Raw genomic sequence first — 27,337 nt, forward strand, 5'->3', positions numbered from 1 at the left:
AGCACAGACTTAAGGCCCCCGAAGGCCTCTTCTTTTCTTTTTTAAAAATTGATTTTAGAGAGAGAAACATCGGCCTGTTATTCCACTTAAGAATCCATTGGTTGGTTCCTGCATGTGCACTAGTCGGAGATGGAACCTGAAACCTCAGCACATTGGGACCAGCTGAGCTACCCAACGATGGTGAAGGCCTTGTTTTCAATAAAATATCCATTCACTCATTCCAATGTTCCTGCATACCAGGGGTCCTCAGACTTTTTAGACAGGGGGCCAGTTCACTGTCCTTCAGGCCGTTGGAGGGCCGGACTATAGTTTAAAAAAAAAACCATGAACAAGTTCCTATGCACACAGCCGCGGCAAAAACACCCTGCGGGCCGGATAAACGTTTTCGGCGGGCCGCATGTGGTGGCCCGCGGGCCGTAGTTTGAGGACCCCTGCTGCATACCTTCTCGACCCCAGGCCCTCCCTCGGGTACTACAGGTTCCCAGGGTGGAGGGCGGGAGCAGACAGACACAGATCTTCCCGTCTGTCCTGGGGATCCGCTTTAACATAATAACGTGGTGGTCGGAGCAGGGATCCGGAGCAGGGACGCATGCCCAGGCTGGAAACTGAGACAGGAATGAGGGTGGCCAAGTGGAACAAGAATGCTGTGGGCAGCAGTGTCGAAAGTGGGAAGACGAGCAGAGCTGGCAGATGCCTGGCATATTTGTAAGAACTTAAAGAGGCTCCAAGCCCGGCTGGCATGGTTCAGTGGTTGAGCAGTGGTTGAACATCTACCTAGAAAACAGGAGGCCATGGTTCGGTTCTATTGCTGGTCAGGGCGCATGCCCGGGTTGTGAGCTCGATCCCCGGTGTGGGGAGCGCAGGAGGCAGCCAATGATTCTCTCTCCTCATTGATGTTTCTCTCTCTCTCTCCCCCTCCCTTTCCCTCTGAAATAATTTTTTAAAAAAGAGTCTATGTGGCAGGGTCATTAAAAAATGGGGGAAAGAGGTGTGGGTAGGTATTGAGAGAAGAGGAAGTGGAGATCATGTGGGTGGGAGTGGAGGGCAGAAGGGTGGGGGTGGGGGTGGGGTGAAGTGGAGGGAGGGAGCCAAGCCTGGCAGGTGAGCAGGAAGTGAGGAGTCTGTCCTCCTGCAGCCGGAAGTCGGGCATCAGGTGGAGCGCTGAGCAGGGATGATCACAGGTCGCTTTGGGTCTGGACGGCAGACCTGCCTGCTGTCCCAGGAGGCCTGGGTGAGCGGAGGGCAGGGCCCCACGGCCGCCTCCTCCCCAAGGCCACACCTGAAGGTGCTCAGACGTCTGAGACCCAAGAAGAAAGGGCGCTGTGTAGGGCGCGGGCTGGCCCCTCCCCTTGGCGGACAGGAGGCGAGGGCGCCGTGCCCTGCAGGGGCCTGGGAGCGGTGGCAGCTGTGGTCCCTGTGAGGGCACATCGGCCATTTGAAAGTCAGGGCTGTGTGTGGGCCAGCAGGGCCATGAGGGCAGGGGGGGTGCCGAGGCGGGGGAGGTCATGGCAGTTCAGCCCCTCCATCCAGCTGTCGGGAACAGCTGCCGCTCAGAAGGAGGGAGCCGGGCAGCAACAGGTGAGGAAGGGCCGTGGGAATGCAAGTCCGAAGCCTGGGGGAGGAGGCCCTGGGGGAGGGGAAGCATCTGTGGGCTGACTGGCCAGCCTGACTTTCCGATGCAACAGGCATTCCCTCAGGGAAGCGAGGAGGTTGGGGTGGGGGCTGGACGGCCAGAGAAGGAGCCAGTGCTCCCCCGCGCTCCCCCTGGTTCCCCAAAGGCCTTCCTTCTGGGCTACTCTGCCCCTCTGGGGCCTCTCCCCCTGGATGCTCCCCAGCCCTGTCGCTTGGATGGATTTTCCCGCCCCACCCCCTTGGGCTCCTTATCTGCACCTGTGCCTGGCCTTCCCTGGGCAGGAAAGTAAACAGGCTTTGGGAAAGCTGTGGCCCACAGTTCAGAGAGGGAGGGGTTTGCCCAAGGCCCAGTCCCCCAGAGGCAGGGCCCAGGGCCTGGGCTTTTGGGACCTCAACTCTGGGCTGCCCCGGAGAGCAGGTAGGCCTGGGGCACCTGCAGGCCCTGCCCCTGCCAGCAGGAAGCGGGGAGTCTGGCCCTGCAGCAGCAGGAAGTCGGGCAGAGCGCCCAGCAGGGCAGGGTCACAGGTAGCTTCGGGCCTGGGCCTGGGCCTGGGCGTGAGCTCCGGCCGCTGTCCCTCGAGGCCTGGGACTTCCAGGGTGAGTCCTGCGAGGAGCCCGTGAGCTCCCCTCTCTGCCCACCTCAACGCCAGCGCCTCGCCCAGGGTCCCAGGCAGCGGGGTGAGTACCAGGAAGTCTCAGCAGAGGGCAGGGAGGGGTCAGCGGAGGCCAGCCTTCCTTCCTGCCCCCTCCCCCAAATGGGATGAGCAGCTGCGGCCCTGGCTCGGAGGCCCAGGAGGTCCGCTCAGAAGCAGCCTTCCTTCCAGCCCGTCCCCACCCTTGTGTCAGACCAGCGGCCACATCCCTCGAGGGCCCTGACATGGGATGAGAGAGGCAGGCAGGCACGAAATGCTTTTCACCTTTTCTGGAAAAAGTCTCTTTGTAAGGCCCTGGCACGTGTCAGCGCCTCGGCAGAGCCCCCTCCACCACGCCCCCCGCAGCCAGTGCCTCGCCCACCTGAGGACCCCTCCTGCCCTTGGCCCCGTCCTTCCCACTCGGGCCGTCCGGGTCCTGAAGGTCCCTATCGGGTCCAGCCCATTGAGCCCCATGGACACAGACCTCTCCTGCCCATTCACAGGGGCCCCCGCCACAACCTCAGTCCCCTTTGGGTAAATGGCAGCTGCAGGGAGCAGCCTCTGAAGGTCACTGGCCCTGAGCAGTCAGCAGGAGGGGACAGCGGGCTGTGGCCTCAAGTGCCCTCCAGGTGACAGCTCACCTGTCCCCCAGGGCCTCCTGCAGGCCTGTGTCTGCCAGCAGCCCCGGGGGAGTGGGTGGGTCATTTCCCTGGAAGCTGTCTTGGGGCAGGACCTTGTCCCCTCCTCCTCGCCTCCCACTCCCGCTCCTCTCCTCTCTCCTCCGCGGCTCCCAGCCATGGACTTCTTTGCCCAGGGAGTTGGTGCTAGGCCTGGGGATGGGGGTGGGGGGTGGGGAGGGAGGGCTCTGCAGGGTCTGCCCTAGAGCCCCCACCTGCAGCAATACCAGGAGCTGCCCGCACCCAGGAACCATTCCCCCACCACAGGGTGTCCCCTCCCCCTCTTCCGTCCTGTCCTTCCTCCTCTGGCTCTCTCTCTCTCTCCCTCTCTCTCTCCCCTCTCTCTCTCTCTCTGCATTCCAAGGTATTCTAAATGCTTGTTCTGACTTGACTCCCTGGGGCCTGGTACTCCTCCCTCCAAAAGACCCCCCTACCTCTCTGCTCAGTCTCTCTCTCCCCACCTGCCAGGGGGAGGAGGCCCCGGGCTGGCCAAACTGCTGCCCCCATTAGTCACCCCACCACATTCCTTCCTGGAGGCCGAGGCCACCGGCTCCACTCCGGCCTCCTCGCTCCCACCCTTCAGCTAACCTGCCTGGTCCTGGTCCTGGGATCTACTCTGGCAAAGCCCGGCCTGGTGCAGTCCAGCTCCAGCGCCTGCCCTCCCATCAGTTGCTCTTTCTGCCTCATTCCCTGCTCAGGCCATGGCCACCTGCAGGGCTCCTCAGACCTGCGGGCGCACTTCCTCCTCCATTCCAGGCCTGCTCCACGCCTTCCCTAAACCCGGGCTTCCTCCTTCACCTCCTGCGGGACTTCCCTGCTGAACTGCACCCCTCCAAGCCTTCCCAGCCCGATGATCCCATTTTCATGGACTTATTTATTATCATTGTTATTTATTTGCTGTCTGTCGTGTTACACTAGGATTTGGGCTCTGCAAGAGCAGCCTTGTTCCTTTTGTCCCTTGCTGGACTCCCAGCGTACAACAGACTCAGAAAATGTCTGTGGGTTGAAAACACACGATGGATGTTTCACCCTGGTCCTGACTCGGTCACACAAAGTGGTCATCTGTCTCGCTCAGCCAGCAGGCAGGTCTGAAGCCCGCATGTGAGGTCACTGGATGATGCAGACGAGCAGAAAAGGCAAGCAGCTCATATACGGTCACGCAGTGACCTTAGCGCTGGGTTTATTCCTCACGCAGACACAATGGGAGGCCGATGAGCTGACAGTCACTCTTTATCCCATAATTAGTTTCCGTCAAGATGACGCCAGGGATCCCTCTCATTCCTCCCAGGAGCGTTAGGGATCCCCAGGCCACAGGTGGGGCTCCCAGAGGCCCTGCCTCTGTCCACTCTGTCCAAGGGCATACCCGCCAGCCATGATGACAGAGTCAGAATCAGTGGTTGCTGGGTAACTGGTCCCTGTCTCTTGACTAAAGGGCCGCTGAGGGGGTGCAGCTTGGTGAGAGACATGCTCAGGTCTCAGGCAAACTCTGAGAAAGAGGGGTTTGCCCTGGAGGATCCTGGGGTCCAGCCCTGAGCCAGGCGTGGACATATGGCTGAGAGCAGAGAAGGGCCGCTCCCGGCTGACCCAGCTGAGTGTGGGGGGCCTTCCCCAGACTGAGCTTAGGAGCCAGCGGGTCAGGGACTAAAGAGAACCAACAAACAGGCCCCCGGGCTTTGCTGGCTTTCCCTGGCTGCCGGTCAGCCCAGCCCTAACCTGGTGTCGAGTCCAGTGCTCAAGGCCAATAAGCCCAGTGTTTTGGGAACAGTCACCCAAAGTCGGCCTCGGGGGACCGTATTGTCTGATCCCAGGGAGTGGCGCGTGCTCAGGGGGGGCAGAGGCCATGTGTGCCCACCTGGGGGGGAGAAGTGACTTTTTTCACTCAAGCTATACTCACCCTGGCTGTGGGGTCCTGTCCCCCTGGACTGGACTGTCCCGGAGGCCAGGTGTGGGCGCTGCCGCCTGGCTGACCGGAGGGAGGCCTGTGCCAGGCCTGTGCGAAGGGGGCTGCTGGGAGCGCCGGAGTGAGGCCCTGCAAGGGAAGGGGCTGGCTTCTGGGAAGGCTGGTGGTGACCCGCAAACACGCCTACTGGCAGCTTCTCCCGGATGACCTTATCAGCCCTTTCATTCTGCCAGAGCTGCCAGACAATCTGCCCTCTGTTAAGTTCAGACAAAAGGGACCCCTCCCTTGCCCTGACTTGGCTGCCCTGCTTGCCAGCCCACTGCTCCACGCAGACCTGAAGGCCTGGCATTTGGGTCAGAAGCCTCACCCTCAGCCAGCACTGCCCCCTGCCCCGCTCCACCGGGCCTGGGGGCGGATCAGCAGCCGGAGCCTTCCTCCCTCTGGAAGAATCTGAGGCTGGGCACGGCCCTTGGCCCGGGTTCCTTGGGAACATGCCAGAACGGAGAGCCCTGGAACCCTCAGCCCAGAGAGGAGTTTGATCCTGTAGGTGTCTGCTGGCTTTTACCTGAGCTAGAACCGAGGCCTTGGCTAAGTCATCTCAGCCCCCAGGAGACCCCGGCACGTTTGCCTCAGCCTTGCTCAGGACTTGGACCCTGGGGGTGACGGCCCACCAGGTGGCGAGGCTGGTCGCCCCCCTGATTTCTTCCTTCCCAAACAGACACTGAGCCTCTACCATGGGCAGACGGACATGGTTGCAATGTGGGACCAAGCAATTGGGTCTGTGGCCTCAAGGACTCATGGTCCAGTGGGGGACGAACCTTGGGCTGGCAGCCTTCCTGAAGCCTCTGGCTGGGGTTGAGTGGAGAAAGCGCTGGGAGCCGAAGGGCCAGGAGAGGGGAGGGGTGACTGCCCGGTCCTCGGCCTCTTGATCGTCCTCCCAGGCCCCTACCGCTTTGAGCAGCTGCTCCTGGGCGTCTTCTGGGCCTCATTCTTGGTTTTGTTCTCCAACTGGCTGTGGGCACAAGCCTGACCTAGGGCAGCCGAGGTCCTGCAGGGGCTCCAGAACAGCCCCCAAGAGTCACTGGAAACTTTGTGCTGGGCCCTGGGGACGGACGGGCGGTTCCCCAGGAGGGGGAAGGCGTCGGCTCTCCTGACTACAGAGTAACAAGGTCTTGACTTTACAGCTTGAGCCCGACCTATGGGCCCAGCTGTCCCCCTCCCTCTTTACTATGCAGTGGGCTCTATGGGGGCTGGTTAGCCTTTCTGACCTCTAGGGCTTGAAGGGACAGGAGGTTGGGCAAACCCCAATTCCAGACAAAAAAATAAAGCCAGCCAGCAATCGAGGCCCAGGGCTCAAAGCTGTTCTGCCAAGGTTGGGGGCTAGGGGAGGGGGAGAGCATCAGGGCCAGCCTGGGGCCACAGCACCTCCAGCTGAGCCCCAAACCCGGAGAGGTGGGGACTGGAAAGGATGTAGCTCTAGTCCTTACTCCCTCCTCCGGGATGAGGAAGGGCTAGCTCACCTTTGGGCACCAGCTAGTTGAGGTAGAGATTCGCCCTTGGCCAGAGCTCTGGGGGTGCTTGGCCCTGGGGTGCAGGGACCCTGGCTGCCAGAAAGTGGTCTGGTGCTTTATCTGGCAAGACCAGTGCCAAAAGGGAAGAAGGGGAGTTACTCTGGCATCCATGGACGATCAGCTTCTGTGCAGATGGTAGAAGGGGGGTGTCTCATGAGGCCTGTACCCAATGCAGCCTTTTGTTTTGGAAAAACATTTACATACATATTCAGACACTAAAATCCCATGCAGAACCCAGGGCTGCCAAGCAGTGCCTGGTGTGTTTTTCGGGGCAGGTGGGTGTGCGTATGTGGGGGGAGACTCCGTAAGCTGAAGGAGTGAATGAGAGGCTGTATTCTGCTTAAAAACCCAAATGACTTTTCTGCATTCTTAGCCTTTTCAAAGCAGCAGCATTTTAGAGCTGAATTTGAAAGGCCATTAGTTTTTAGTTTAACATCGAAGAGATGATGCGGGGCCTTTTCCTGGTTGTTCGTTCCTTTTCAAGTCCGTATGAATGGGGTGTGGAGCCTGTACAGTTAAGTATAAAAAAATCACAATGTGTGTTTGGGAGATGGGGCATCCTTTCTGCTCTCTTTGAAATGTGCTTCTCCCAGGTGCTCCTAAGGTTGGGGGGAGGAGGGGGGAGAAGCAGGGGAGACCCAGAGCTTATCTGGATTCAAGGAGACCCCCCCCCCCCCCCCCCCCCCCCCCCCCCCCCGGGCGGGCAGGCAGCAGCCAGTTCTGGTGCTCAGAAGGCTCCCTGACAAGAGCTCAGGCCTGGACGGGAATGGACACAGCCTGCGCAGGGTTTTTGCGGGGAGGAAAGGGAGCAGGGTCCCCTCCCCAGACCCATCCCTGCCTGCACAGGTCCCAGTTTCTACGGTCATGTGCGGGCCTTGGGGGTAGGGCTGTGGGTAAGGAGAGCGAGAGCGCCTTTAGGACCCTACCCGTGAAGGGAGACAGACTTCAGCAGTCACCCCGTCCCTGGCTCCCCCGCCCCGCCCCCGGAAAGAATGCAGGCCTCCAGGAGTGACCGGTGCGCCCTGATCGGAGCTATTTCTGGCTCCCACGTAGGCATCAGATTCCCGCTCAGATTCCCGCGTTCAGAGCAAGGGGAGGGTATGCAGGTCAAGCCCGAGGCGCTCCCGGGCCCTCCCAGCCAGTTGGGAGTCAGGCTTCCCGCCCGGCCGGCCCTCGCCTCAGTTTCCCGACCCGTGCTACGTGCGGGGCAACAGGCCATCACCCTTGGCAGTTTGGAGGGCGCTTCCTGATGGTTTCCACGGCTTAGAGATGCCTCCTGATTTGCTTCGGGGGAAGCAGGAGGGCGAACGCGGTCGAGGGGTGGGCCAGTTGTGGCCAGGCCAGTTCTCGAGCCTAACCACCCGGTTTAGCCGGATACGTCTCCGAGGCCCAAACGCCCTGGGGGTGGCGGAGGTGGGGACACCGGGGCGCCGGGGAGGGAGGATGGGGCACTGGGTGCGGCGCCCCTCCCCCACGCCCAGTCCAGCGCGTTCGGGGCGACCGGCCGGGTCTGGGCGTGTCCCAGGGACGGACGCGGCTGGCCTGGGGGCGGGGCTTCAGGACGGGGCGTGTCCTCGGATGGGGGCGTGGCGGGCCAATGAGCGGCGCGGCGCGGGCGGGGGCGGGGCCTGCGCGCGGGTGCGGCGCGCTGCGGAGCGGCGGACGCAGGCAGAAGCGGGCGTCGCGCGGACCGTCGGTCGGCGCCTCCCGGAGCGGCCGCGGGATTGGCTGCGGGACTCGCGTGTCAGGCGGTTGCTAGGCTCCGGCCGCGCGCCCCCGCCCTCGCGCTCGGCGCCCTCTCACCGCCCGGGACGTGCTCGCGCGGAGGCTGCGGTGCGGCGCGGCGCTCGCGCTCCTTGGGCTCGGCGGAGGCGGCGGCGGCGGTGGCTTCGCGCCGAGTCCCCCGGGAGCGGCGGCGGAGCGGCGTGCGGCCCGGAGGAGCGAGCACCTGCCGCGGCCCGCCCGCCGGCGCTCGGTGAGTGCGCCGCCCCGGCCCCCGCCGCTGAGCCTGGCAGCTCGGGCCCCGGGCCCCGTCGCCGGCCGAGCCTCCCGAGGAACACCTGCTGCTGCTGGCTGTCCGGCCCGGGGCGGGGACGGCCGTCGCGGACGTCCTTGCGGTGAGGCGGCGGCGCGGCCTGGGCAGGAACGCCCCCTGCGCTCGGTCCCCCGGGCGAGGGCTCGGGGCGCTCGGGGCTGGGCGGGCCGCGCGCCGCGGCGATGGGCAAGGCCTCGGCCCGGCCCGCGCGCTCGGGAACGCGGGGCCTGCGCGGCGGTCGCGGGCGGCGGCGGTCCGGGGGCCGCCTCTCGGGCTCCCACCGAGGGTCGCGCGGCCCCGTGGGGCGGAAGCCGGAGGCCGGCCATAGGGCGCCGCGCCGCCGGGCCCCGGGTTGCCCGGAGCCCAGGGGTCACCCCCACCCCCCACCCGAGCGCACCCGCGAACTCCTCGGGAGGCGGCTGCCTGTTCACCTTTCACTCGGTGGGAACCAGCTCCCCGCGGGCGCGTTTGGGCAATGTCTCCGGAGGACAGGCTCTCCGGGCTGGAAGCCCTTGTGCCATCCATTCCAAGTTGACTTCATACCTCAGCTGCGGGTGTAGAAGGCGCCTTGTAGCCTCCGGGACCACATGTTGGGTTTGTAAACTGACTTTGGAATCGGCTTTAATTGTGGCCGGAAGCGTTGCCTTGGTGGGAGCAGCGCGGGGCACCCACGTTGAGAGCCGGGAGTTCTCACTTGGGAGCCCCGCCTGGGGTCCCCTCCACGAGCGGGTGGGAGTGCCTCCTGCCTGGAGCCGAGGCCGGCGGTGAGGCTGGAGTTTATAGAACGGAAGTCCAGGTAGAGAGCTGGACGTGTGACCAGGTGTTCTGGACTCGGGTGTAGATGGGACTTTGTAACTTTATCGGGCCGTCCTATGCCTAAGTGTTCAGTGACATGACGCTTTTGGAATGTCTATTTAAAAAAAAAATGCCACCGCCCGGGCTGGTGTGGCTCAGTGCTTCCTCCCCCGCACAGAAGGGTCGCTGGTCCCATTCCCTGTTGGGGCACATGCCCAGGTTGAGGGTTTGATCCCGGGTCCGGGTGTGTACGGGAGGCGGCTGATCGCTGTTTCCCACATCAATGTTTCTCTCCCTCCCTGTCTGTACAATCTAAAAACATTAAAAAAAAAATTCAACCTGGGAGGCATAAACGCTATAGGTGAAACATGGAGAAGTTGAATAGGACTTTGTTCTGTTTGCCTTGGAGTAAGAGCCCATGGCCTGATGCTGAAAGAAGGCGGAGGAGCCATTTCTCGCAGAGATCGGGTTTGGGGAGGGGTTGGATGCCTGGTGTGACTCTCACAGCCTGTGGGGTACGGTATGGCTCCTTACGGGCGTCTTCTATGGGCAGCGGGCACGGAAGCTGTGTGGCTATGGGCTTCTGTCGAAGGAGGCAGAGGGCAAGTCTTCACTGTTCTGAACATTTAACTTGGCGTAGACATCCATTCACTTAACAGGCATTTGGCTTTACTGCCTGCCAACTTTTGTGGTGGGTCCAGGGCACCCACGGAACAGAGGCTGGCTCTGCCCTGAGGGAGCTCGGTTTGAGGGCTGTGGGGGTGAGGGAAGCTGTGATTGGAGGTGTCTGCCCACTCAGGGTGCTGCCATGGCGCTGTGGGAGCCTGAGGATGGGGGGAATTCCTGAGCGGAGGCCTGCAGGGCCAGCAGGCATTAGCTGGGGGACAGCAAGGTCGGGCACAGGGAACTGCACGCTCACGAGCGCCTAAAATAGCACCTGTGAGTCCTCCAGCTGGACAGTTGGGAGCCTGGGCCTTTCCTGTGCTGAGGAGGTCAGACTTCATGTTCAGGGTGCAGGAGCTGGGAGGCTGTAGCCAGTGAAGAGGCATGGCCACACTTGTGTTTAGAAAGATCTTGCTGGTGGCCAGGAGGTAGTGTGCAGGGCGGGGAGAGGGTCACGGCCTGGTGTCAGGTCAGCCAATGGAGGGGAGGGTAGCGGGAGGAGCCCTCTGAGAAGAGGCTGAAAAGGTTGAGCCAGTGATGCCAAGCTGTTGCAGGGGAGGGGCCTGTATTCAGGAATGTGTGGGTCAGAAGTCTAAGCATGACCAAGAATTTTAACCACTTCCTTTGCAGGTGAATCGTGGAAAGTGATGGGGTTGGGAGGGACCCTGGGGCCACTTGGACTCCGGTTGCTGTTTAGGACAGGAGAGGCAGGGCGGTTGGTTGGTAAAAACTTTCTCGGCCCTGACCGGTTTGGCTCAGTGAATAGAGCGTCGGCCTGCGGACTCAAGGGTCCCAGGTTCGATTCTGGTCAGGGGCCTGTACCTTGGTTGTGGGCACATCCCCAGTAGGAGGCGTGCAGGAGGCAGCTGATCGATGTTTCTCTGTCATCGATGTTTCTAACTCTCTATCTCCCTTCCTCTCTGTAAAAAATCAATAAAATATATTAAAAAAAACAAAACTTTCTCGGTCACTTGAACTTGGGGGGTTCCATTTCCTGTTGGTCAGGGCTGGTGTATTGACCTGTGAGAGTAGGTGAGTAGGTGTGTGTTCATCCTGAGGCAGAGGAGAGCATGCTCAATTCTTTATGGGCGCCCCCCTCCCCCAATTATTCCAGCCTTTCCTGCTTCTCGGTCAGTAATGCCATGGCCCTGCATAGCCCCAGTTGGCAGCCGCTGGAGTTTCTGCTCTACGTGCACCGTTGTGATGCTTATATTAGCTGAGGAAACTGAGTCACAGATGAAGGAATGTCCCCGAGGTTGTCGACTGTCATCCGTGGCGGAGGGGGGATTCGAGCTCACTTGAGCATTTGGCTCTGCCCATCTGCGTTTGTGTTACAACAAACTGATGATGATGGCCTGGGATGGGTGCTTCTCGGGCGAAGACCAAGCCCAGGTTTCTGGTGGTGGCAGAAGCCAGGAATCCAGGCACATGCCGTGAGGGACCATTCTCAGAAATGAGGGCTCCTCAGAGCCTTTCTGGGGCCTGTGCCACTTGCTCTGGGCACCAGGCTGGAGTGAGCCATGGCGTGCGGGTCCGAGGCTGGGGGCAGACTTCAGGGGAGCAGTGCTTCTGAGCCGGGGCGGCAAGAAGGGTCATGGCTTGATTGGTGACGGGGTGGTGGCAGGAAGGTCACCACTCTGTGGAGGGAAAGAGGTGAGCGGAGGCCAGGGTGGGAGGGGAGGACGGGGCACCTTTTCTGTGTGCTCTGGCGGCTGGGTTGGAGCCAGGATGCCACGTGGAGGAGTTTGTAGTTATGTAGGAACAGAGAACCTTTTTTTTTTAATTTATTGATTTTGGAGAGAAAGAGGAGGACGGGAGAGAGAAAGAGAAAAACACCCATTTGTTGTTGCCTTTATTTCTGCATTGATTCTTGTATGAGCCCTGACTGGGGATCAGACCCACACAGCCTTGGTGTGTGGGGACGAGGACGCTCTAACCAGCGGAGCTGCCAGGCCAGGGCTGGAGTGAGGTGTTCTCCCTCCTCCAGGTTCTGGAGCGTTGTCTGTGCCTTTGCCCGTGTCATGCTGCTTCTGAAGCCCCACCTTTCTCACCTGACTCCAGGCCTGGAGTAGGTGATGGCGGTTTTGAATATACAGGATTAATCTGGTCACTTCCCAGGATGCCTTGGGTATTCATTTTTTTTAGAGCTCATTTATTAAAGCCGGGGACAGTGAAACAAGGAGGGGCTTAGGATAGAAGAAGCAACAGGAGAGCCTAGGGGGGGCAGCATTGGTTTCTAGAAAGTTATGGAAAGAAGTGAGCTGGGGCCCGGCTGCTGCAGCTCACTGGAGAGTCAGAAAGGGGTCTTGGGGGCCATTGCTCCTCTGGTTGCAAGTCTCATGGGGCCCTTGAGAGTTTAGGAGACGCTGGCCTGTGGGGGAAGAAGAGGGGAAGGGGAAGGGGAAAGTGAGAGCTCCCCTTTGGGTGTGACTTGAACGCAGTTTTGCTGTAACCTGCCTTGCCTTTGACCGCCCCCTGCTCTCTGATCATTAGTAATACTGCTCAGACAGCCATTTCTATAAATAGGGTTTTAGAGTAGTTTACAAAATTACACCCCAGAGGGCTTAATTTAACCTCAATGAATAGGGTTTCTTATTTTCCTCTTTCTTAGGTTTGAGAGCTAAGCAATTTCATAGCCTTGCTCCGGGTCCGGGTGGACAGGTGGGTGGGATGCAGTGGTACAGTACTGTGAACCGAGGGTGGCTGAGTCGGTGAAGTTTGTTCTGGGCTCTCTGTTGGCGTGAAGTAAATCTGCAGGAACCTTAGCAGTATGTTGACTTAATTTATACTTATATTTCAAAAGCAGGATTCTAATGACCCATCAGCCAAGTGTTAAAAAGTCACCTTTATGACTGAAATGTTTTTATCCTACACACCAGGGTACATTTAATAGTGTTGAGGTTGTCCTTTCTCATTTATGCCTTCTCGAGCTCATTGTTCCTTCAAATGCCACTGCCTAACTTTTAGACATTGTAATTCATTTTACGTTTTGAAATTGTTTATAATTTTTGGCCCTGGATTGACTCTATAGAAAACATTCATTTCCTTTGTCACCCTTTGACACAGAAGGTGACTAATGGGTGGTGTGGGCAGGGGACTGAGTGGCATTGCCACTTCCTTTGGAGTCGGTCGTTGTGGCGCGATTCCATTTGGGTTGTGGGCAGTCACCAATACCGTTTCCTTCTTTCCTTCAGGGCCTCCGCCCAGGGAGACGCGGCTTGTGGAGCAGCCTCGCCCAGGACAGGAGGTAAGGCACCTGAAAGGGGGTTCTCACGAGAACGATGATGCCGTAAACACAGACTTGGCGGCATGATTTTCCATGGAACGTTAGCGCTATAGTGGGAAGAAGGTGTATCAAATAATACATATTTAAAAGAGAAATGCAGGATAGTAGAAAGAAAAGGGAAAATCCCTTGTTCCCCCAATTTTATTCTTTAAATAGGAAATGCCAACACATGGTACGAACTCAAAAAGTTCAAAAGGCTTATACAAGGGAAAGAAATCTTGATTCTACCCAATCCCTCGGTCCTCGCTTCTCCGCCCTAGGAGCACCATTATTCCCTGATTCCTGGCTGTCCGCCAGAGATGGCCCTTGGGCAGCACTTTCACCAAGTTTAGGTTAGAGTATTGATTTAATTTATATTCTCTTTTTCCCTCCTAGCCTTATAGCATGAACGTTGCCCTATAAATACCCCATTTTTTTGTGGTTAACCTGTCCCCGGTTCTTAAATGAATAAGTGTCTCTAACTGTGGTTATAATAGGTAATGCTGCAGTTCACATCTTTGTGCATGAAGTTTCCGGAATCTTTTTCTTTTTTCTTTTTTGGAATCTTTTTCTTATCACCATAATGTTAAATACAAAGCTTTTGAAAAAGTGAGACGTGACTTACCCTTTGCAGGAGCCCACCCTCTAATGTCAGGCAGGTGTGTATTGATTGTTACTCTTAAGCACTGGGTACATTCTTCTAGTCCCTTTTCTGTGACTTGCATGGGTGTCAATTTTTATAGCCACATAGAGGCCCAGACTCCATGTTCCCAGCCATGGGGGGGGGGGTGGGGGGTGGTGTGTGGCCACAGAGTCATCCTACCTGAGGCAGTCACAGCCCTTGGTACCCCGAGTCCAGGCGCAGGTGCCAGTTGAGGGGAAGGGAGCTCAAGGGGGAGGAGTGAAGCACTTGGAAGGATGTGTCATATTCAGAGAAGAGTGTCCAGGGCCCAGCTTGGCCTCAGTTTTGACATTTGCTCTTCGTTTCTGTGGGCGTTGAGTTTCTGTGGATGGAGTTTGGGGATCTACAAACAAGGAGCACCTCTGACAGTCCTTTCTGAGTTAGTGGAATTGGAAGATGTTTGGTTTTGCAAGGTCGGGCATGTAGGCTTTAACCCCGGGTGCTGGGAGCATCTCCCTTAGGCATTCTGGGTGGGGGGGGGTCTGGGATTACTGAGGCTTCCCAGCGCCATCCATGGCAGAAGGGAGCCAGCTCTGGCCTAGTTGACATAAATGCCTCTTAGTTAGCTCACTTGTTCTTTAGGGCTGGGTTGATTCTCTAGCCTTTTTTTTTTTTTTTTTTTTAAGAAAAATGATATAGTCAGTAATGGAATTCCAAATAGTGTTTCCTCTTTGCTTGGCTTTTAAGCAGAACCTGGGACACCATACATTTTCCGAGCCCTTGTTTGCTATGGAATTAGGCGGCCCCTCATCCCCGTATGTGCCTGTGCGTACTCCAGCTACTCCTGCTCAGCTGGTCGGCTGTCCTGGCATTGGATCTGCCCTGACCTCAGGGAGCCTCGCTTACTGCACCTTCAAATACTGGAGACCTGCCTCAGGATAGCCCTTGAGCAGGGCTGCTGGGCAAATGGGATTCTGGCTCCCGGGTAAATGAGGAGGTGTGGAGAACTTGGCTCTACCTGTTTGTTAAGCATGTCTCAGTAAGTGTCTCACATTTTTCTTTTCTTATATTTTTATTGATTTTAGAGAGAGAGGAGGGGAGAGAGAGAATCAGCTGCCTCCTGCACGCACTTTGATGGGGGCTTAAACTCGAAACCCGGGAATGTGCCCTGACCGGGAATCTAACCGCCGGTGACCTTTTGGTGCCCGGGACGACAACCAACTGAGCCACATCGGCCAGGGCAATAGGTGTCTCACATATTTAGACTTTTGAGCTGTGTTGCCAAGATTGAATTGCCTGAGTAGAGACATTTGGTAGGAGGAGACTAGAAAAGAAGCTCTTTATTAAAGGTCTAAAAATAGAATTCATTAAAGTCACAAATAGATAACAGTAGGATTCCTGGACTTGCTCTCCTCTGGGTTTATGCTGCCAGCTGTTGCTTCTGTTACCTGGAGAAGGGTCAGCAGTATAGACTTGAACACTGTGTTTGCCGTCTGAAGATGTGCTTTTCCAGCTTGAAAAGTAGCTTGAACAGTGCTGGGTTCCTTGGCGCCGTGCCCGGGAGGAACCTTAGCAGGAAAAGGCCTTTTCTGCTCGCAGTTCCCGCCCTGGGCTGGCGGGGCCTGTGGTGTCCTCGCCCTCAGCGCCCTGAGGTTTTTCCCTCCGGCCGGGCAGTGCTGACCAGAGAGAGGCTCCTCCACAGGCCGTGGAACCGCCCGATTGAATGGATGGCACTCGGGGCTCCAGGCTGGTGTTTGAGGAGGGGAGGGGCTCCTTTTGATCCCGCAGCTGGGGAGGAAAATGGCTGCTCATGCTGCTGCTGACGCAGCCTCCCGTGCCCTTTCCCTCCGTGGGAGGGGGTGAAGGAATGTCCTGGCCTCCCTCCCTCCTGCCCTGAGCTTCCAGGGAGAATGGGGCCCATTGTGGCACAGCCCTGCTTCAGGCCTGCGGTGGCCTCTGTCCGCTGTGGTTCCTGGTGTTGGGGGTCCAGCAGGGCACAGTCACTCCTCATGCTGCGCTGCTGCTCGGAGTGCTTGGAGGATGGCTCCTGCTCCGTGTGCCCGATGTTGTCATGTCTTGGGGAGCATCCTCTGGACCCCTTGGCGGGCCTGAGCTCACTCTCAGCAGGTCTGTGGCGTGTTTGGGGAGGCAGGCCTGCCGCCCCGAGGGGGCCGAGGAGCGCGTGGGCCCGGGAGGCTGGGCGCTCCCTCCCAGCTTGTCTATGCTCTGAACCCACTGGGGGCAGAGGACTGTGCTTGTGTGTGTGAATGTGAAATTGGACTTGGAGGTCTTGTTTTTTAGATGTATTTTGGCCTTCAACTATATCTCAGTAAAGATGAGAAAGAATCATTTGGGCCTTAGTCAACAATAGTATTCTTTTTTTTAATATATATTTTTATTGATCTCAGAGAGGGAGAGATAGAAACATCAATAATGAGAGAGAGAATCATTGATTGGCTGCCTCCGCATGCCCCCCACTGGGGATGGAGCCCGCAACCCAGGCATGTGCTCTTGACCAGAATCGAACCCGGGACCCTTCAGTCCACAGGCCGACGCTCTAGCCACTGAGCCAAACTGGCTAGGGCAACAATAGTATTCTTTGAAACATGTGAAATGCTAGAATATTCTCCAGGTAGGGGAAGCCACTGAATACCCTCAGCAGGAGAACTGTGGCCCCAGGAAGGAACCTGTCTGAGGTACTGAGTCCCCGGGACCCCTCTCGTCCTGAAGTGAAGCCCTGATCTCTCTGCCTCAGGGACATGGGGACAGAATGCCTCCCAGGAGCCACTCTGGTCCGTGCCTCGCCGCTCCGCCATTGGACCTGTTGTTACCACAGCTGTCCTTCTCCTTCCGGGGGAACTAAGAGTATGACAGTTAACAGAGGCTGGACAGATTTCTTAGGTTGAGTGATGGGTTCAGGGCTGTTTTTTGTTGTGCTTTATAATTACATGCGTGATAAATTACTTTATGTGTACCAAGCATTTTATTAAAAACAAACAGACCTGGACATGAGCTCACTGGTCCCTCCCGAAAGCAGCTCTGTCTCGACCGCTGGCCCGCCTGGGGCGCTTTGGTGCCGTGGGGGCTCCTGGGGGGTGCACCTGGGAGCGCTGGCTACTGTGGTCGCTGGAGGATGGAGGCCTGAGCTCACGGGACGCCCCTGTCCGGGGGTTTGAGGGGCTCCTCTGGTGCCGGGTTGGTTTTCTTCAGCCGCACACACCAGTGAATAGGAGCAGGGACCCGCCGCCAGCGTGGCCGTGGGAGTTGACTGACAGGACGTGCCTTTTTTTAATGTTTATTTCTGTTTAGTTATTAACAGCAGTGCCTGCCTCATGTGACCGCACGGCTTCCTGGCTAGTCACTGAGAATAACTGACCTGCCGGCCAGCAGATGCGTTACCCTGAGCCCCGGAGCGCAGGCTCTGGTTGAAGGGGCAGTGGCAGTGCTGTTCCTGGGCCTGTGATGGAGCTGAGCTGCAGGGTTGGAACTCCTTAGAGCAGGAATCTTAAGTGGTTTTTCTGTTGTTCATAGAGTGAACTTAATGTGGGACGTCTGACCCTTGCTCTGAAGTCAGCACCCTCCCTGGAAACCTGGCCTGTTTGGGGCTCCCTTGTCTCCTCCAGGGCCACGTCAGCACAGGGCTCGGGTGAGGACCCACATTCTGAGCAGGAAGAACTGTCGTAAAGACAGAAATTGGGAACCATTTAAAGCAGTGGTTCTCAACCTTCTGGCCCTTTAAATACAGTTCCTCATGCTGTGATCCAACCGTAACATTATTTTCGTTGCTACTTCATCACTGTCATGTTACTACTGTGATGAATCGTCATGTAAATATCTGATATGCAGGATGGTCTTAGACGACCCCCGTGAAAGGGTCGTTCCACCGCCAAAGGGGTCGCGACCCACAGGTTGAGAACCACTGGTTTAAAGTTTCTCACATCGATGTTTCCCCCTCCCCTCCCCTCCCCTCCCCTCCCCCTTCCCCCTCCCAATCAATAAAACATGTCCTCAGGTGAGGATTAAAAAAAAAAGACAATTTGGGTTCCAGCCTCTGATGATGAAGACACTGCAGTTTTCATTCTCTGTTGCGGGGGAGCTGCCCTGGGTCCCCGTGGAGGGGCTGCCCGTGGGTTTTGTCAGTTTCCGTGGAGGAGGCTTCAGGTGATTTCCAGATCTAAAAGGCATTTGGTCTCTGACTCTGGTAGAGGCAAGTGAGGGTAGAGCTGTTTGTTATCAGATAAGAAATGACAGGTGGCCACGAGGGAAGCTTGAGACAAAGCTCTAAATGCCCCTTCAGGTCCAGATCCTTTGATCGGGTGGAGGGAAGCAGAGCCCCAGCTGGGAGTCCGGAGGAGGCCCCTGGGCGGAGCTGATGCTCAGTCTCCCAGAAGAAGCCCCGCTGGAAGCAAGTCCGTTTCTGTTACAGCCGCTCCAGCTCCTGTCACTGTGGGAGGTGATGGACCTTGGCCGGCTTATTGCAGCTTGGGGTCGGGGGTCGGGGGGAGAAAGCAGGACACACAGAGGTGTACATAGTGATGTCCATGGTCCCAGCTAGTCCGCTCATGTAGGTTGTCTGCAGCACAGAAATGTGACACATACTAGTAAGAGTCAGAGGTGACAGAATTAAGACTGTTTGTGTTTTGTGTATATATATCTTATTTATTTATTTATTAATATATTTTTATTGGTCTCAGGAAGGGAGAGGGAGAGAGAAACATCAGTGATGAGAGAGAATCATTGACCGGCTCCCTCCTGCACGCCCTGTACTGGGGATCAAGCCCACAAGCCAAGCATGTGTCTTTGACTGGAATTGAACCCAGGACCCTTCAGTCCACAGGCTGACACTTTTTCCACTGAGTCAAACTGGCCGGGCTTGTCTATATATATTTTAAATGTTTGTGTCAGGTCTTTTTCTAAGTGCTTTACATGCATTAGTAAGCTAATGAATCTATGTTTAGAATCGGAAAAGTTAAAGAAAAAAGGAATTTGATCTAGGAAGTGTTTAAAATTAAATAATGACCATTAAGCAGCTTTCTGAGCTAGGGTAACCTGTGGATTCTGGAGGGGACTGTCAGCTGACACCCTGTCCCTGGCAGACAGTGTGCCTCTGATTCATCGTAAGGGGAGTGGGGGCGGGGCTAGACCTACCTCCGAGGGTGCTGTGAGGCGTGAGGGTGAGGACCTGGGAGAGCTGACAGGCAGCTCTAGATCATTTTCAAAGCCCAGCTGACATTTGGGTGCACAAAGGGTGCGCCTTGGAAAGGGGAGGGGCGGGAGAACTCACACTGAGGGGAGGGGAGGGGCTTTGCTGGGTTTGCTCAGCTGGAGGGGATAGGAGGCAGGGGGGACTGTGTGCGGGCAGTGAGGGGGGGACTAGAGGCTCCTGTGGGGCCACATGGACCGGCTGCTCTGTTAGGTGGGAGGTTGCTGGAGGCTGAGGGACTCTAGTCCTGCTTGGTCCTCACCCGGGACGGGTTGGTCCGGACTGAATGGTGGCCTCACGTGTCCTAAGAAGATTGTGTTTTACACATTTTCTCTTGTTTGAGAGCTATTTTAGAGGAGTTTCCTGCTTCTCCATTGAGGGCACAGCCCCTGCAGTGAGGACACGGAGGAGGGGAGGGTGGAGGCGGAGGCTGTCTCCCCTGTGCGCCATCAGGCCCGGGGGGGTGGGGGGTGGGGGGGGGGCCTTGGCGAGTGGAGGAAGGCTCCGCAGGCCGTGGTCGTGGCCTCCCCGCTCCGGGTGCAGGGAGGTGTGTCTGCCGCCGGTGCTGCTGCCATGCGGGCCGGGGCTGAGGGTGTGGGTATGTGGAGGTCAGGGTGAGGGCAGGCTCAGCTCCAGGTCCAGGAACTGGTCAGCATGCTGCAGCTTTCTGTGTGCAGCCCACCCTGTTGACCCCAGAATTTGAGGGGCAGCCTCAGCCTGTGCCTGGTAGAGAGACAGAGCCGCTGCCTGACCCCCTGTTGCTGTGAGGATGTGGGGTACAGGGCTGTGCTCATGGCTGGCCTGGCCCTTTGTCGTATAGTGAGCATTGCCCTGCGGATGGGAATTGCCCTGAGAAGAGGTGTCATGGAGGAACCGGGGTTCCCTGGCCTTCCCTAGTGCTGGGCACGGAACATGTGCCGGTGCTGTTTTAGTTGGGCTGTTGTTTCACACATTTAAAATGTCATTTCTCTTCTACCTACGCGCTTTCGAAGCCAAGTAGATGCAGGTGTTTGCTCTTCTATGTCCCGAAGTTGCTGGGGCTGAGGAAGGAGGCAGGGTGCTGCCCTCTGTGCGGGCGGCCCGGCTGAGGCTTCCCGTGCGTCTGCCGAATGGTGACCGTGAGCCTGACGCTGGGAGCCCGCCTCGCCCGCCCGCATCTGCGCACAGCTGGGCCCTCGACGCGGTGATGGCCTTTCCTCCGAGAGGCAAGGTTCCTGGGAAGGGAGATGAAACTATTTTTAATCTTAAGCAAACAGAGCCCAGTGTTGTAATTTCAGGCCCCAGCGTCTGACATTTTCTTCCTTTGTGACCCAAGGCACTTTTAAAAACAAAGTCCTTTTTTGTATATTTTGTGTGTGTAGTGTTTCTGGAGGACAATGCTTTTAAATACCCTCATTTCCCCTCAGAAAGCTGAGGGCTTGGGGGCCTGGTGGGCTGTGTGTTTGAATCATGCAATCTGGGGTGGTGCTGGGCGAGAGGTCAGTGGGGGCGGGCTTCACCGCTGCCAGGGTTCACAGTGCTCCCCTCCTCCCACTGCTCACAGCTCTGCTCCCCCTCCTCCCCACTGCCTCACAGCTCTGCTCCTTTCCCCCTGCTCACAGCTCTGCTCCTCCTCCTCCCACTGCTCACAGCTCTGCTCCCCCTCCTCCCCACTGCCTCACAGCTCTGCTCCTTTCCCCCTGCTCACAGCTCTGCTCCTCCTCCTCCTCCCACTGCTCACAGCTCTGCTCCTCCTCCTCCCCACTGCCTCACAGCTCTGCTCCTCCTCCTCCCACTGCTCACAGCTCTGCTCCTCCTCTTCCTCCCACTGCCTCACAGCTCTGCTCCTCCTCCTCCCCCTGCTCACAGCTCTGCTCCTCCTCCTCCCCCTGCTCACAGCTCTGCTCCTCCTCCTCCTCCCACTGCCTCACAGCTCTGCTCCTCCTCCTCCCCCTGCTCACAGCTCTGCTCCTCCTCCTCCTCCCACTGCTCACAGCTCTGCTCCTCCTCCTCCCCCTGCTCACAGCTCTGCTCCTCCTCCTCCCCCTGCTCACAGCTCTGCTCCTCCTCCTCCCTCTGCTCACAGCTCTGCTCCCCCTCCTCCCACTGCTCACAGCTCTGCTCCTCCTCCTCCCTCTGCTCACAGCTCTGCTCCCCCTCCTCCCACTGCTCACAGCTCTGCTCCTCCTCCCCACTGCCTCACAGCTCTGCTCCTTTCCCCCTGCTCACAGCTCTGCTCCCCCTCCTCCCACTGCTCACAGCTCTGCTCCTCCTCCCCACTGCCTCACAGCTCTGCTCCTTTCCCCCTGCTCACAGCTCTGCTCCTCCTCCTCCTCACTGCCTCACAGCTCTGCTCCTCCTCCTCCTCCTACTGCCTCACAGCTCTGGTCCTCCTCCTCCTCCTACTGCCTCACAGCTCTGCTCCTCCTCCTCCCACTGCTCATAGCTCTGCTCCTCCTCCTCCCACTGCCTCACAGCTCTGCTCCTCCTCCTCCCACTGCCTCACAGCTCTGCTCCTCCTCCCCACTGCCTTTTCCTTACCACTGTTTTCTTTCCATTTTACATGGCATATGTTTTTGTAACTTTTAAATTTTGATATAACTTCAAACTTACAGAATAATTGCAAGTATAATAAAAGAACTCCTCAATACCTTTTGCCTTGAGTCAGCATTTGTTGCCTTTCGCCTTGTTTGCTTCGCCATTCTCTTTTCTCTCTGTGCACCCCCTGAACCATTTATGAGCAATTGGCAAACATGATGCCCCTTCGTTGCTAAGTACTTAATGTGTGTTTCCTAAGAATAAGCACCTTCTCTTACATAACCACAGTTCATCTCCCAATAGGGGGCTTTCACCTTGGAGTCAGACCTGTGCTGTAGCCCACGGTCAGATTCCCTCATTGTCTATCGCAGCCGTGGGCAAACTACGGCCCGTGGGCCGGATCCGGCCCGTTTGAAATGAATAAAACTAAAAAAGAAAAAAAGTACCCTTTTATGTAATGATGTTTACTTTGAATTTATATTAGTTCACACAAACACTCCATCCATGCTTTTGTTCCGGCCCACCGGTCCAGTTTAAGAACCCATTGTGGCCCTCGAGTCAAAAGTTTGCCCACCCCTGGTCTATAGCATCTTCGATAGCCCCGTCCGAGCAGGCACGAGAGACTGGCTTGTCCTGCGGAGCGCCTCTGGCTAAGGCGGTCCTGGCAGTTTTCGCTGCGGGATAGTAGCTGTTTCCCTTTATTTGAAAAACAGTTATGGGGGGACCCTTTGAGGCCTGGTCCTCCTCAAACTTTGACCCTTACTTTCAGCTCCCATGATGCCGCCAAGGCCGTCAGTCCCGTATTAGTTACCTGACTCTAAGAAGAGTTCCCTCCTTCGCCCATTTATTCATTCATTGGCTTATTTAGATGAGTTCAGATGGATAACTTGTCATTACTCATTTTGAAGCAAGCCTTGGGTGGCCAGCGCATCAGAAAGTAGTGTCTCCTGCTTCCCTCTTCCTGGGAATTCTCATGCCTGACCTTGGGCAGGGCCAGCAGGGTTTGAAGTGTAAAGCCAAGGGGAGGAATGAACTTGGATATAGTGCACATTTGAGGAAAAATATCGATTTGTGTTAATTCACCAACCAGATAGTTGTGGAGCAGCTGTCCCAGTGAAGGGCTGGTGGGCTGTTGGAGTGAGTGGGACGCGGAGTGAGTGGACATCGTCGTGCTGCTGGGGCTCCTGCGGCTCTGTGTTTAGGAGCACGCGCCGCGGACGAGTGGCCGAGGGTGGGCCTGCCAGGAGAGAGGAAAAGCTGCCGGTGGTGAGGAGGGCGCCTCAGGAGAGGAGGCTGCAAGCTGGTCCTGAAGGTGAGAGAGCCCCGTGGCTTCCGTCCACGGCTCTGCAGGGCCTGCTGTCTAGCCCCGAACCAGCCTGAGTCGAGGACCCCGTGAATTCGCGCCTGTTCAGCCCTCGGAACACCCAGTCTCGTGGGGAAAGGTTTTATTGAAAATCAAGGGAAGCTCATGTTTCTTGAGACTAACTCTCTACCTAACAGCAAGCTTTTCATCTTTATGGTGCTTTTCAATTGAGAAGAGGATGAAACACGAATGGGATGGAGTCGGAGCGGCAGCCAATGTGCTGCTTTGTGAGCTCGGTGCTTACGGAAAGGGAAGCAGACGCTGCAGAAGCAGGCGGGTGTTCCTGTGATTCTCACCCCGTGTCTTTCCCCAAAGAACGAAACAGTGAGGATCATCTATTTTGCCACTTGCCCGAGTTATCTGTGTTCGTTGCTGCTGATCATTGTTGCGGCTGGTATTTTATTCCATATTTACCTAGAAAACAAGGTTTCTGAAAACAAACTTAGATTTATGAAGTATTTTTTTCTATTTTTAAAAAATATGTTTTTATTGATTTTAGAGAGAGAGGAAGGGAGAGAGAAACATCAATCGGCTGCCTCTCACACTCACCCCTATTGGGGATTGCGCCCGCAACCTGGGCAAGAGCCCTGACTTGGAATCAAACTGTCAACCTTCCGGTGCATGGAACAGCGTTCAGCCAACTGAGCCCCACGAACCAGGGCTAAAATAAACAAACAAACAATCCTGTTGGCCTAAGAGCCCTGCATCGCTCTGTTGCACCTGCTGTTCTCTGCTCTCTGGAGTGCTGGGACTCTGATGGTGGCCGACCTCTTGCCTGTCCTATACCCAGAAGGCAGCCACACTTCAGGCTCTGCTGCTCAGGACCCCTGCTCTCCTGTGGAGGGTAGATGGAGCTAGAACGCGCCCCGTCTCCTTTGGGATGTTGTGGAAATGTTTCTCTAAAGCCTGCTGTGTCAGGCCCATCGCAAGCGCCGTGCAGAACCGTGGAGAGGCCTGCGGCCCCGGCGCGGCAGTGGGTGCTGCGGAGTCAGTCACCCAGCAGGACATGCGCCTCGGGGAGGACCCAGGACCAGACATGTGTGTGGGTCCTGTGGGAGGCCGTGTCCCTTCCTGGGACCTGTAGTCGGTGTCAGATTTAATCCTCAGTCGTTAGTCTATAAAAGCAGAAGGTAGCTGAGACCTCCCGATGCGTTGCAAGTATTTTGAAAAACAGATTTGCACACTTTCGGTTCGCCTTCTTAGAACGAGCTTAGAATGGTTTCAGAGCCTACAGTCCTAGAAGCTGCTGCTGAAGTTCGCAGCTGCACTAACCCTGTGGTGTGAGGAGTGGAAACTCTGGTGTCAAGGTTGTGCATGTGACTTCCTGCTGCTTGGCCCCGTGCAAGGAGAGCCTGAGCGACCGCGTATCTGTAGATTGTGAATTTATGAAGAAAGCTTGATTAAAAACCAAGACAGCCCGGCCGGCGTGGCTCAGCGGTTGAGCGGCGGCCTATGAACCAGGAGGTCACGGTTCGATTCCTGGTCAGGGCACATGCCCAGATGGTGGGCTTGATCCCTAGGATGGGGCGTGCAGGAGGCAGCTGATCCATGATTCTCCTTCATCATTGATGTTTCTCTCTCTCCCTCCCCCTTCCTCTATGAAGTCAATTAAAAAAATATATGTGTATATAAAATCAAAAAACTTCTAGCTCTCTAGGTAAATGCTGTGTTTTTAGTTATTTTGCCCCACAGAAGCCTGCGTTTCCCTCTGGTCACTGCTGACTCTCTCTGTAACGGCCCCGGCTGGCAGGGGCCTGGGCTCTGCCTCCTCGGGATGAGAAGCACCTCCAGAGCCCTGGCTCCCTCGGCTCCCTCCGGTTCTGAGACCAGTTGGTGGGTGGGACCCCGGAAGGGATCCGACAGGGGGATCCACAGAGAGTGAGTCAGGACGACTGCTTTTGCGACCATTTTTTTCAACCAGGTCGGAAATGCTTCAAGCCCAGCCTGTCCTGTTGCCCGAGGATGAACAACTTGGTAAGGGTCCCAGTCCCTGTTGGCTGCTGCCCTGATTGTCTTGTCTCTGCATCTCCCACTTCCCCACACAGAAATCTTACCGGGGGATAACTAGGTGGAGGGACAGGTGTAGGACAGAGGCCAAATCCTGTGTTATCAGCCGAGCTCGGCCGGGCAGCTTAGTCTAAGACGGTAGAATCACAGCTCCGTCTGCGTTGTTCACTCCGTCTCTTTGCCTGGACTTGTCCGCCTTCGTGTTCTTGCCTCTGACTGACCGGGAAGCCTGGGAGGCCGGCAGTGGCCATCCCCCAGGTTCCTCACAGGGTCCTCTCTCTATCTCCGTGTGAGATCAATGCAGAGTGGAGGTTCCTGACTCTTGACTCGGTCTAAAGCCCACAGAACTTTTAAGATTCATTGGCCAACTTTCTACCATGAGAAAACATAAGATAAATTTTTCATGTACAAATGAGGTCCTTGAAGTAGTTACCTCCCAGCACAGACGGTTTACATAAAGGCCTCGAAAGGCAATGCGATGTGTTAGCAGCCAGTGGGAGATTCGTGGGAAATGAAGATAAAGCATCTGAAGGCTCAGCTGTGGGCTGGTGGGATCTGCCCGCTGGGCGGTGGGAGCCCGTCTGTGCTGCCAGGGGCCCAGCTAGGCAATCAGACGCCGGCTCTGTTTGGTGAAGGAAACGGTGCCTCCCTGGCACCAGGAGGTGCTGCCGCCACCGGAAAGTACTTCGTAGTTGCTTTCTCCCCAATGTTGGGAAGATGTAAAGCACAGCTGTACCTTTTATTAAGAGGAAAGATCTTTTGCATTTGTCCTTTCTGTATCCCTTTCGGCTTTTACTATTTAAGCCTTGGATTCTAAAACGCAGGACTGAATTTCCAAGTCATTTCTCCTGAATGGAAACCCACTTTCCCCTCTGTGCTAAGGGAGCGATCCAAGCCCGCAGAAAGGGGAGGTAGAGGCAGTGGGAGGTGAGGCCAGGGGCCTCCAAGGTCGTCTTCAGTTGCGTCAACCCTGCAGTAGAGTCCCTGGTGGACAGCGGACGGCGGGGACCCCTGGGAGCGTGAGCAGGAGGAAAGCACTTGGGAGTAATGGGCTTTCTCTGTCTTCCTTGGTGTAGAGGTTCCTGGACTGGACACGATTCTCTGGATCTGTGCTGTGCTGAGCAGCGGCGTCCTGCTGGGAGGGCCAGGATGCGGGGTTGACAGGATCTGGCCCAGAGCTTTGCCTTCGCCAGTTCCCTGGGAACAGGCCTGAGGCGGGCACGGCGGGCCTATCTGCCGGCTCCCCATTGGCCTTGCCCACTGCTTTATCGCCTGGTAGGGTGGCCCTGGCTCCAAAGTCAGCAAGGCCATCTTCTGGCTGTTTTGCTCTAGACTTTGGATTTAAAAAAAAAATTATTGGAGAGAGAAAGAGAAACATCAATTTCTTGTTCCACTTCCTTATGCATTCATTGGTTGATTCTTGTATGTGCCCTGCCCGGGGATCGAACCTGCAACCTTGGCGTGTCAGGATGATGCTCTAACCAGCTGAGCTCCCGGCCAGGGCTGCCCAGCCTGGGAAGCACACCTCTGAAACCTCTCGGGAGGTTTGTGCTGGTTTGGGTTTTGTAGCTGTGGCACAGCGAGGTAAGTAGAAGGGCCAATTAGACAGAGTCCTCTGTGGGAGGGAAGGAATTCTGCTCACAGAAAAGTCTGAGCAAAGGGAGTGAATGCTAGTTGTGTCTTGTCCTTTTAAAACAAGGCTTGTTGCTCTGTAAATGTCTAGGATGGTTGAAATGTTCTTGGTGGTTGAATCTGAAGAATGTGGCTCCAAACAGGAATGTGGCCAAGATCTGGTCACAACTTTAAACATTGACGGTTGAAGTTTTTGCCTAAAAAAACACTCAGCGCTTTACCGTGAAGGCACAGGAACTCGCAGTCCCCAGGCGGACCCCCCCGTTTGGCTCCGAGGCTGCATGGGGGGCTGCTGGCTGGGCCCCGGCTGCAGTACCTGGACCTGTGGAGGGAGCTGGGGGGGGCTGGGCCACCCCGCCATTTCCTCTCCCCAGTTCTGGAGTCTGATTAGCCAATTAGGTCAGGAAGGCCGACAGTCAGCACACTTTTTCTAAACTTAATTCATTGAAGTCAGGTTAGCATATTAGTTTTGAGCTACAGCGCTTGTTCCGAATGTTTTGTGGTAGAATGAAAGATGTCAGAAAGCTGAGCTTTTCACTCCACAGTGTGACAGGTGCGACTGCTTTTGTGCCTGGGGAGCAGTTCTTGGACTCAGTGGGGATCTTCCTTTCCCTGCACTTTGCTCGGCGCTAGGCACCGACGGGGGAGAGAGCAGCAGAGCAGGTGCCGCCTGAGATGTCGGACCCAGACCCCTCCCCTCCCTTCTTCCCCTCTCCTTCCCTCAGGACAGACACTGACCACCCTGCCCTCACAGTGTGGCCCATCTCCCTTGTACTGAGAGGGGAGGTGGCTGGGTAGCCAGGAAGTTTGGGGAGTCAGAAGG

General features: G+C 56.7%; 1 protein-coding gene across 3 annotated transcripts in view; it reads left to right on the forward strand.

Moving 5' to 3' along the window:
• Positions 1-2,294: 2,294 nt before the first annotated feature.
• Positions 2,295-27,337, forward strand: part of DAG1 (dystroglycan 1) — a 49,759-nt gene continuing 24,716 nt past the window's right edge. Inside the window, exons 1-2 of one of the 3 annotated variants that reach the window (XM_070391274.1) lie at positions 2,295-2,310; positions 13,100-13,152. The gene's annotated coding sequence lies outside the window, so the exon portion shown is untranslated. Of the gene's footprint in view, positions 2,311-8,275; positions 8,388-8,435; positions 8,530-13,099; positions 13,153-27,337 lie in introns of those variants that run through there. The other 2 variants (XM_070391273.1, XM_070391272.1) reach the window with 2 other exon arrangements.

This window comes from Myotis yumanensis, unplaced genomic scaffold (assembly GCF_028538775.1).
Source record: "Myotis yumanensis isolate MYYU_CA2020_CCGP unplaced genomic scaffold, mMyoYum1.0.hap1 SCAF_14, whole genome shotgun sequence".
NCBI classification, from domain to species: Eukaryota; Metazoa; Chordata; class Mammalia; order Chiroptera; family Vespertilionidae; genus Myotis; species Myotis yumanensis.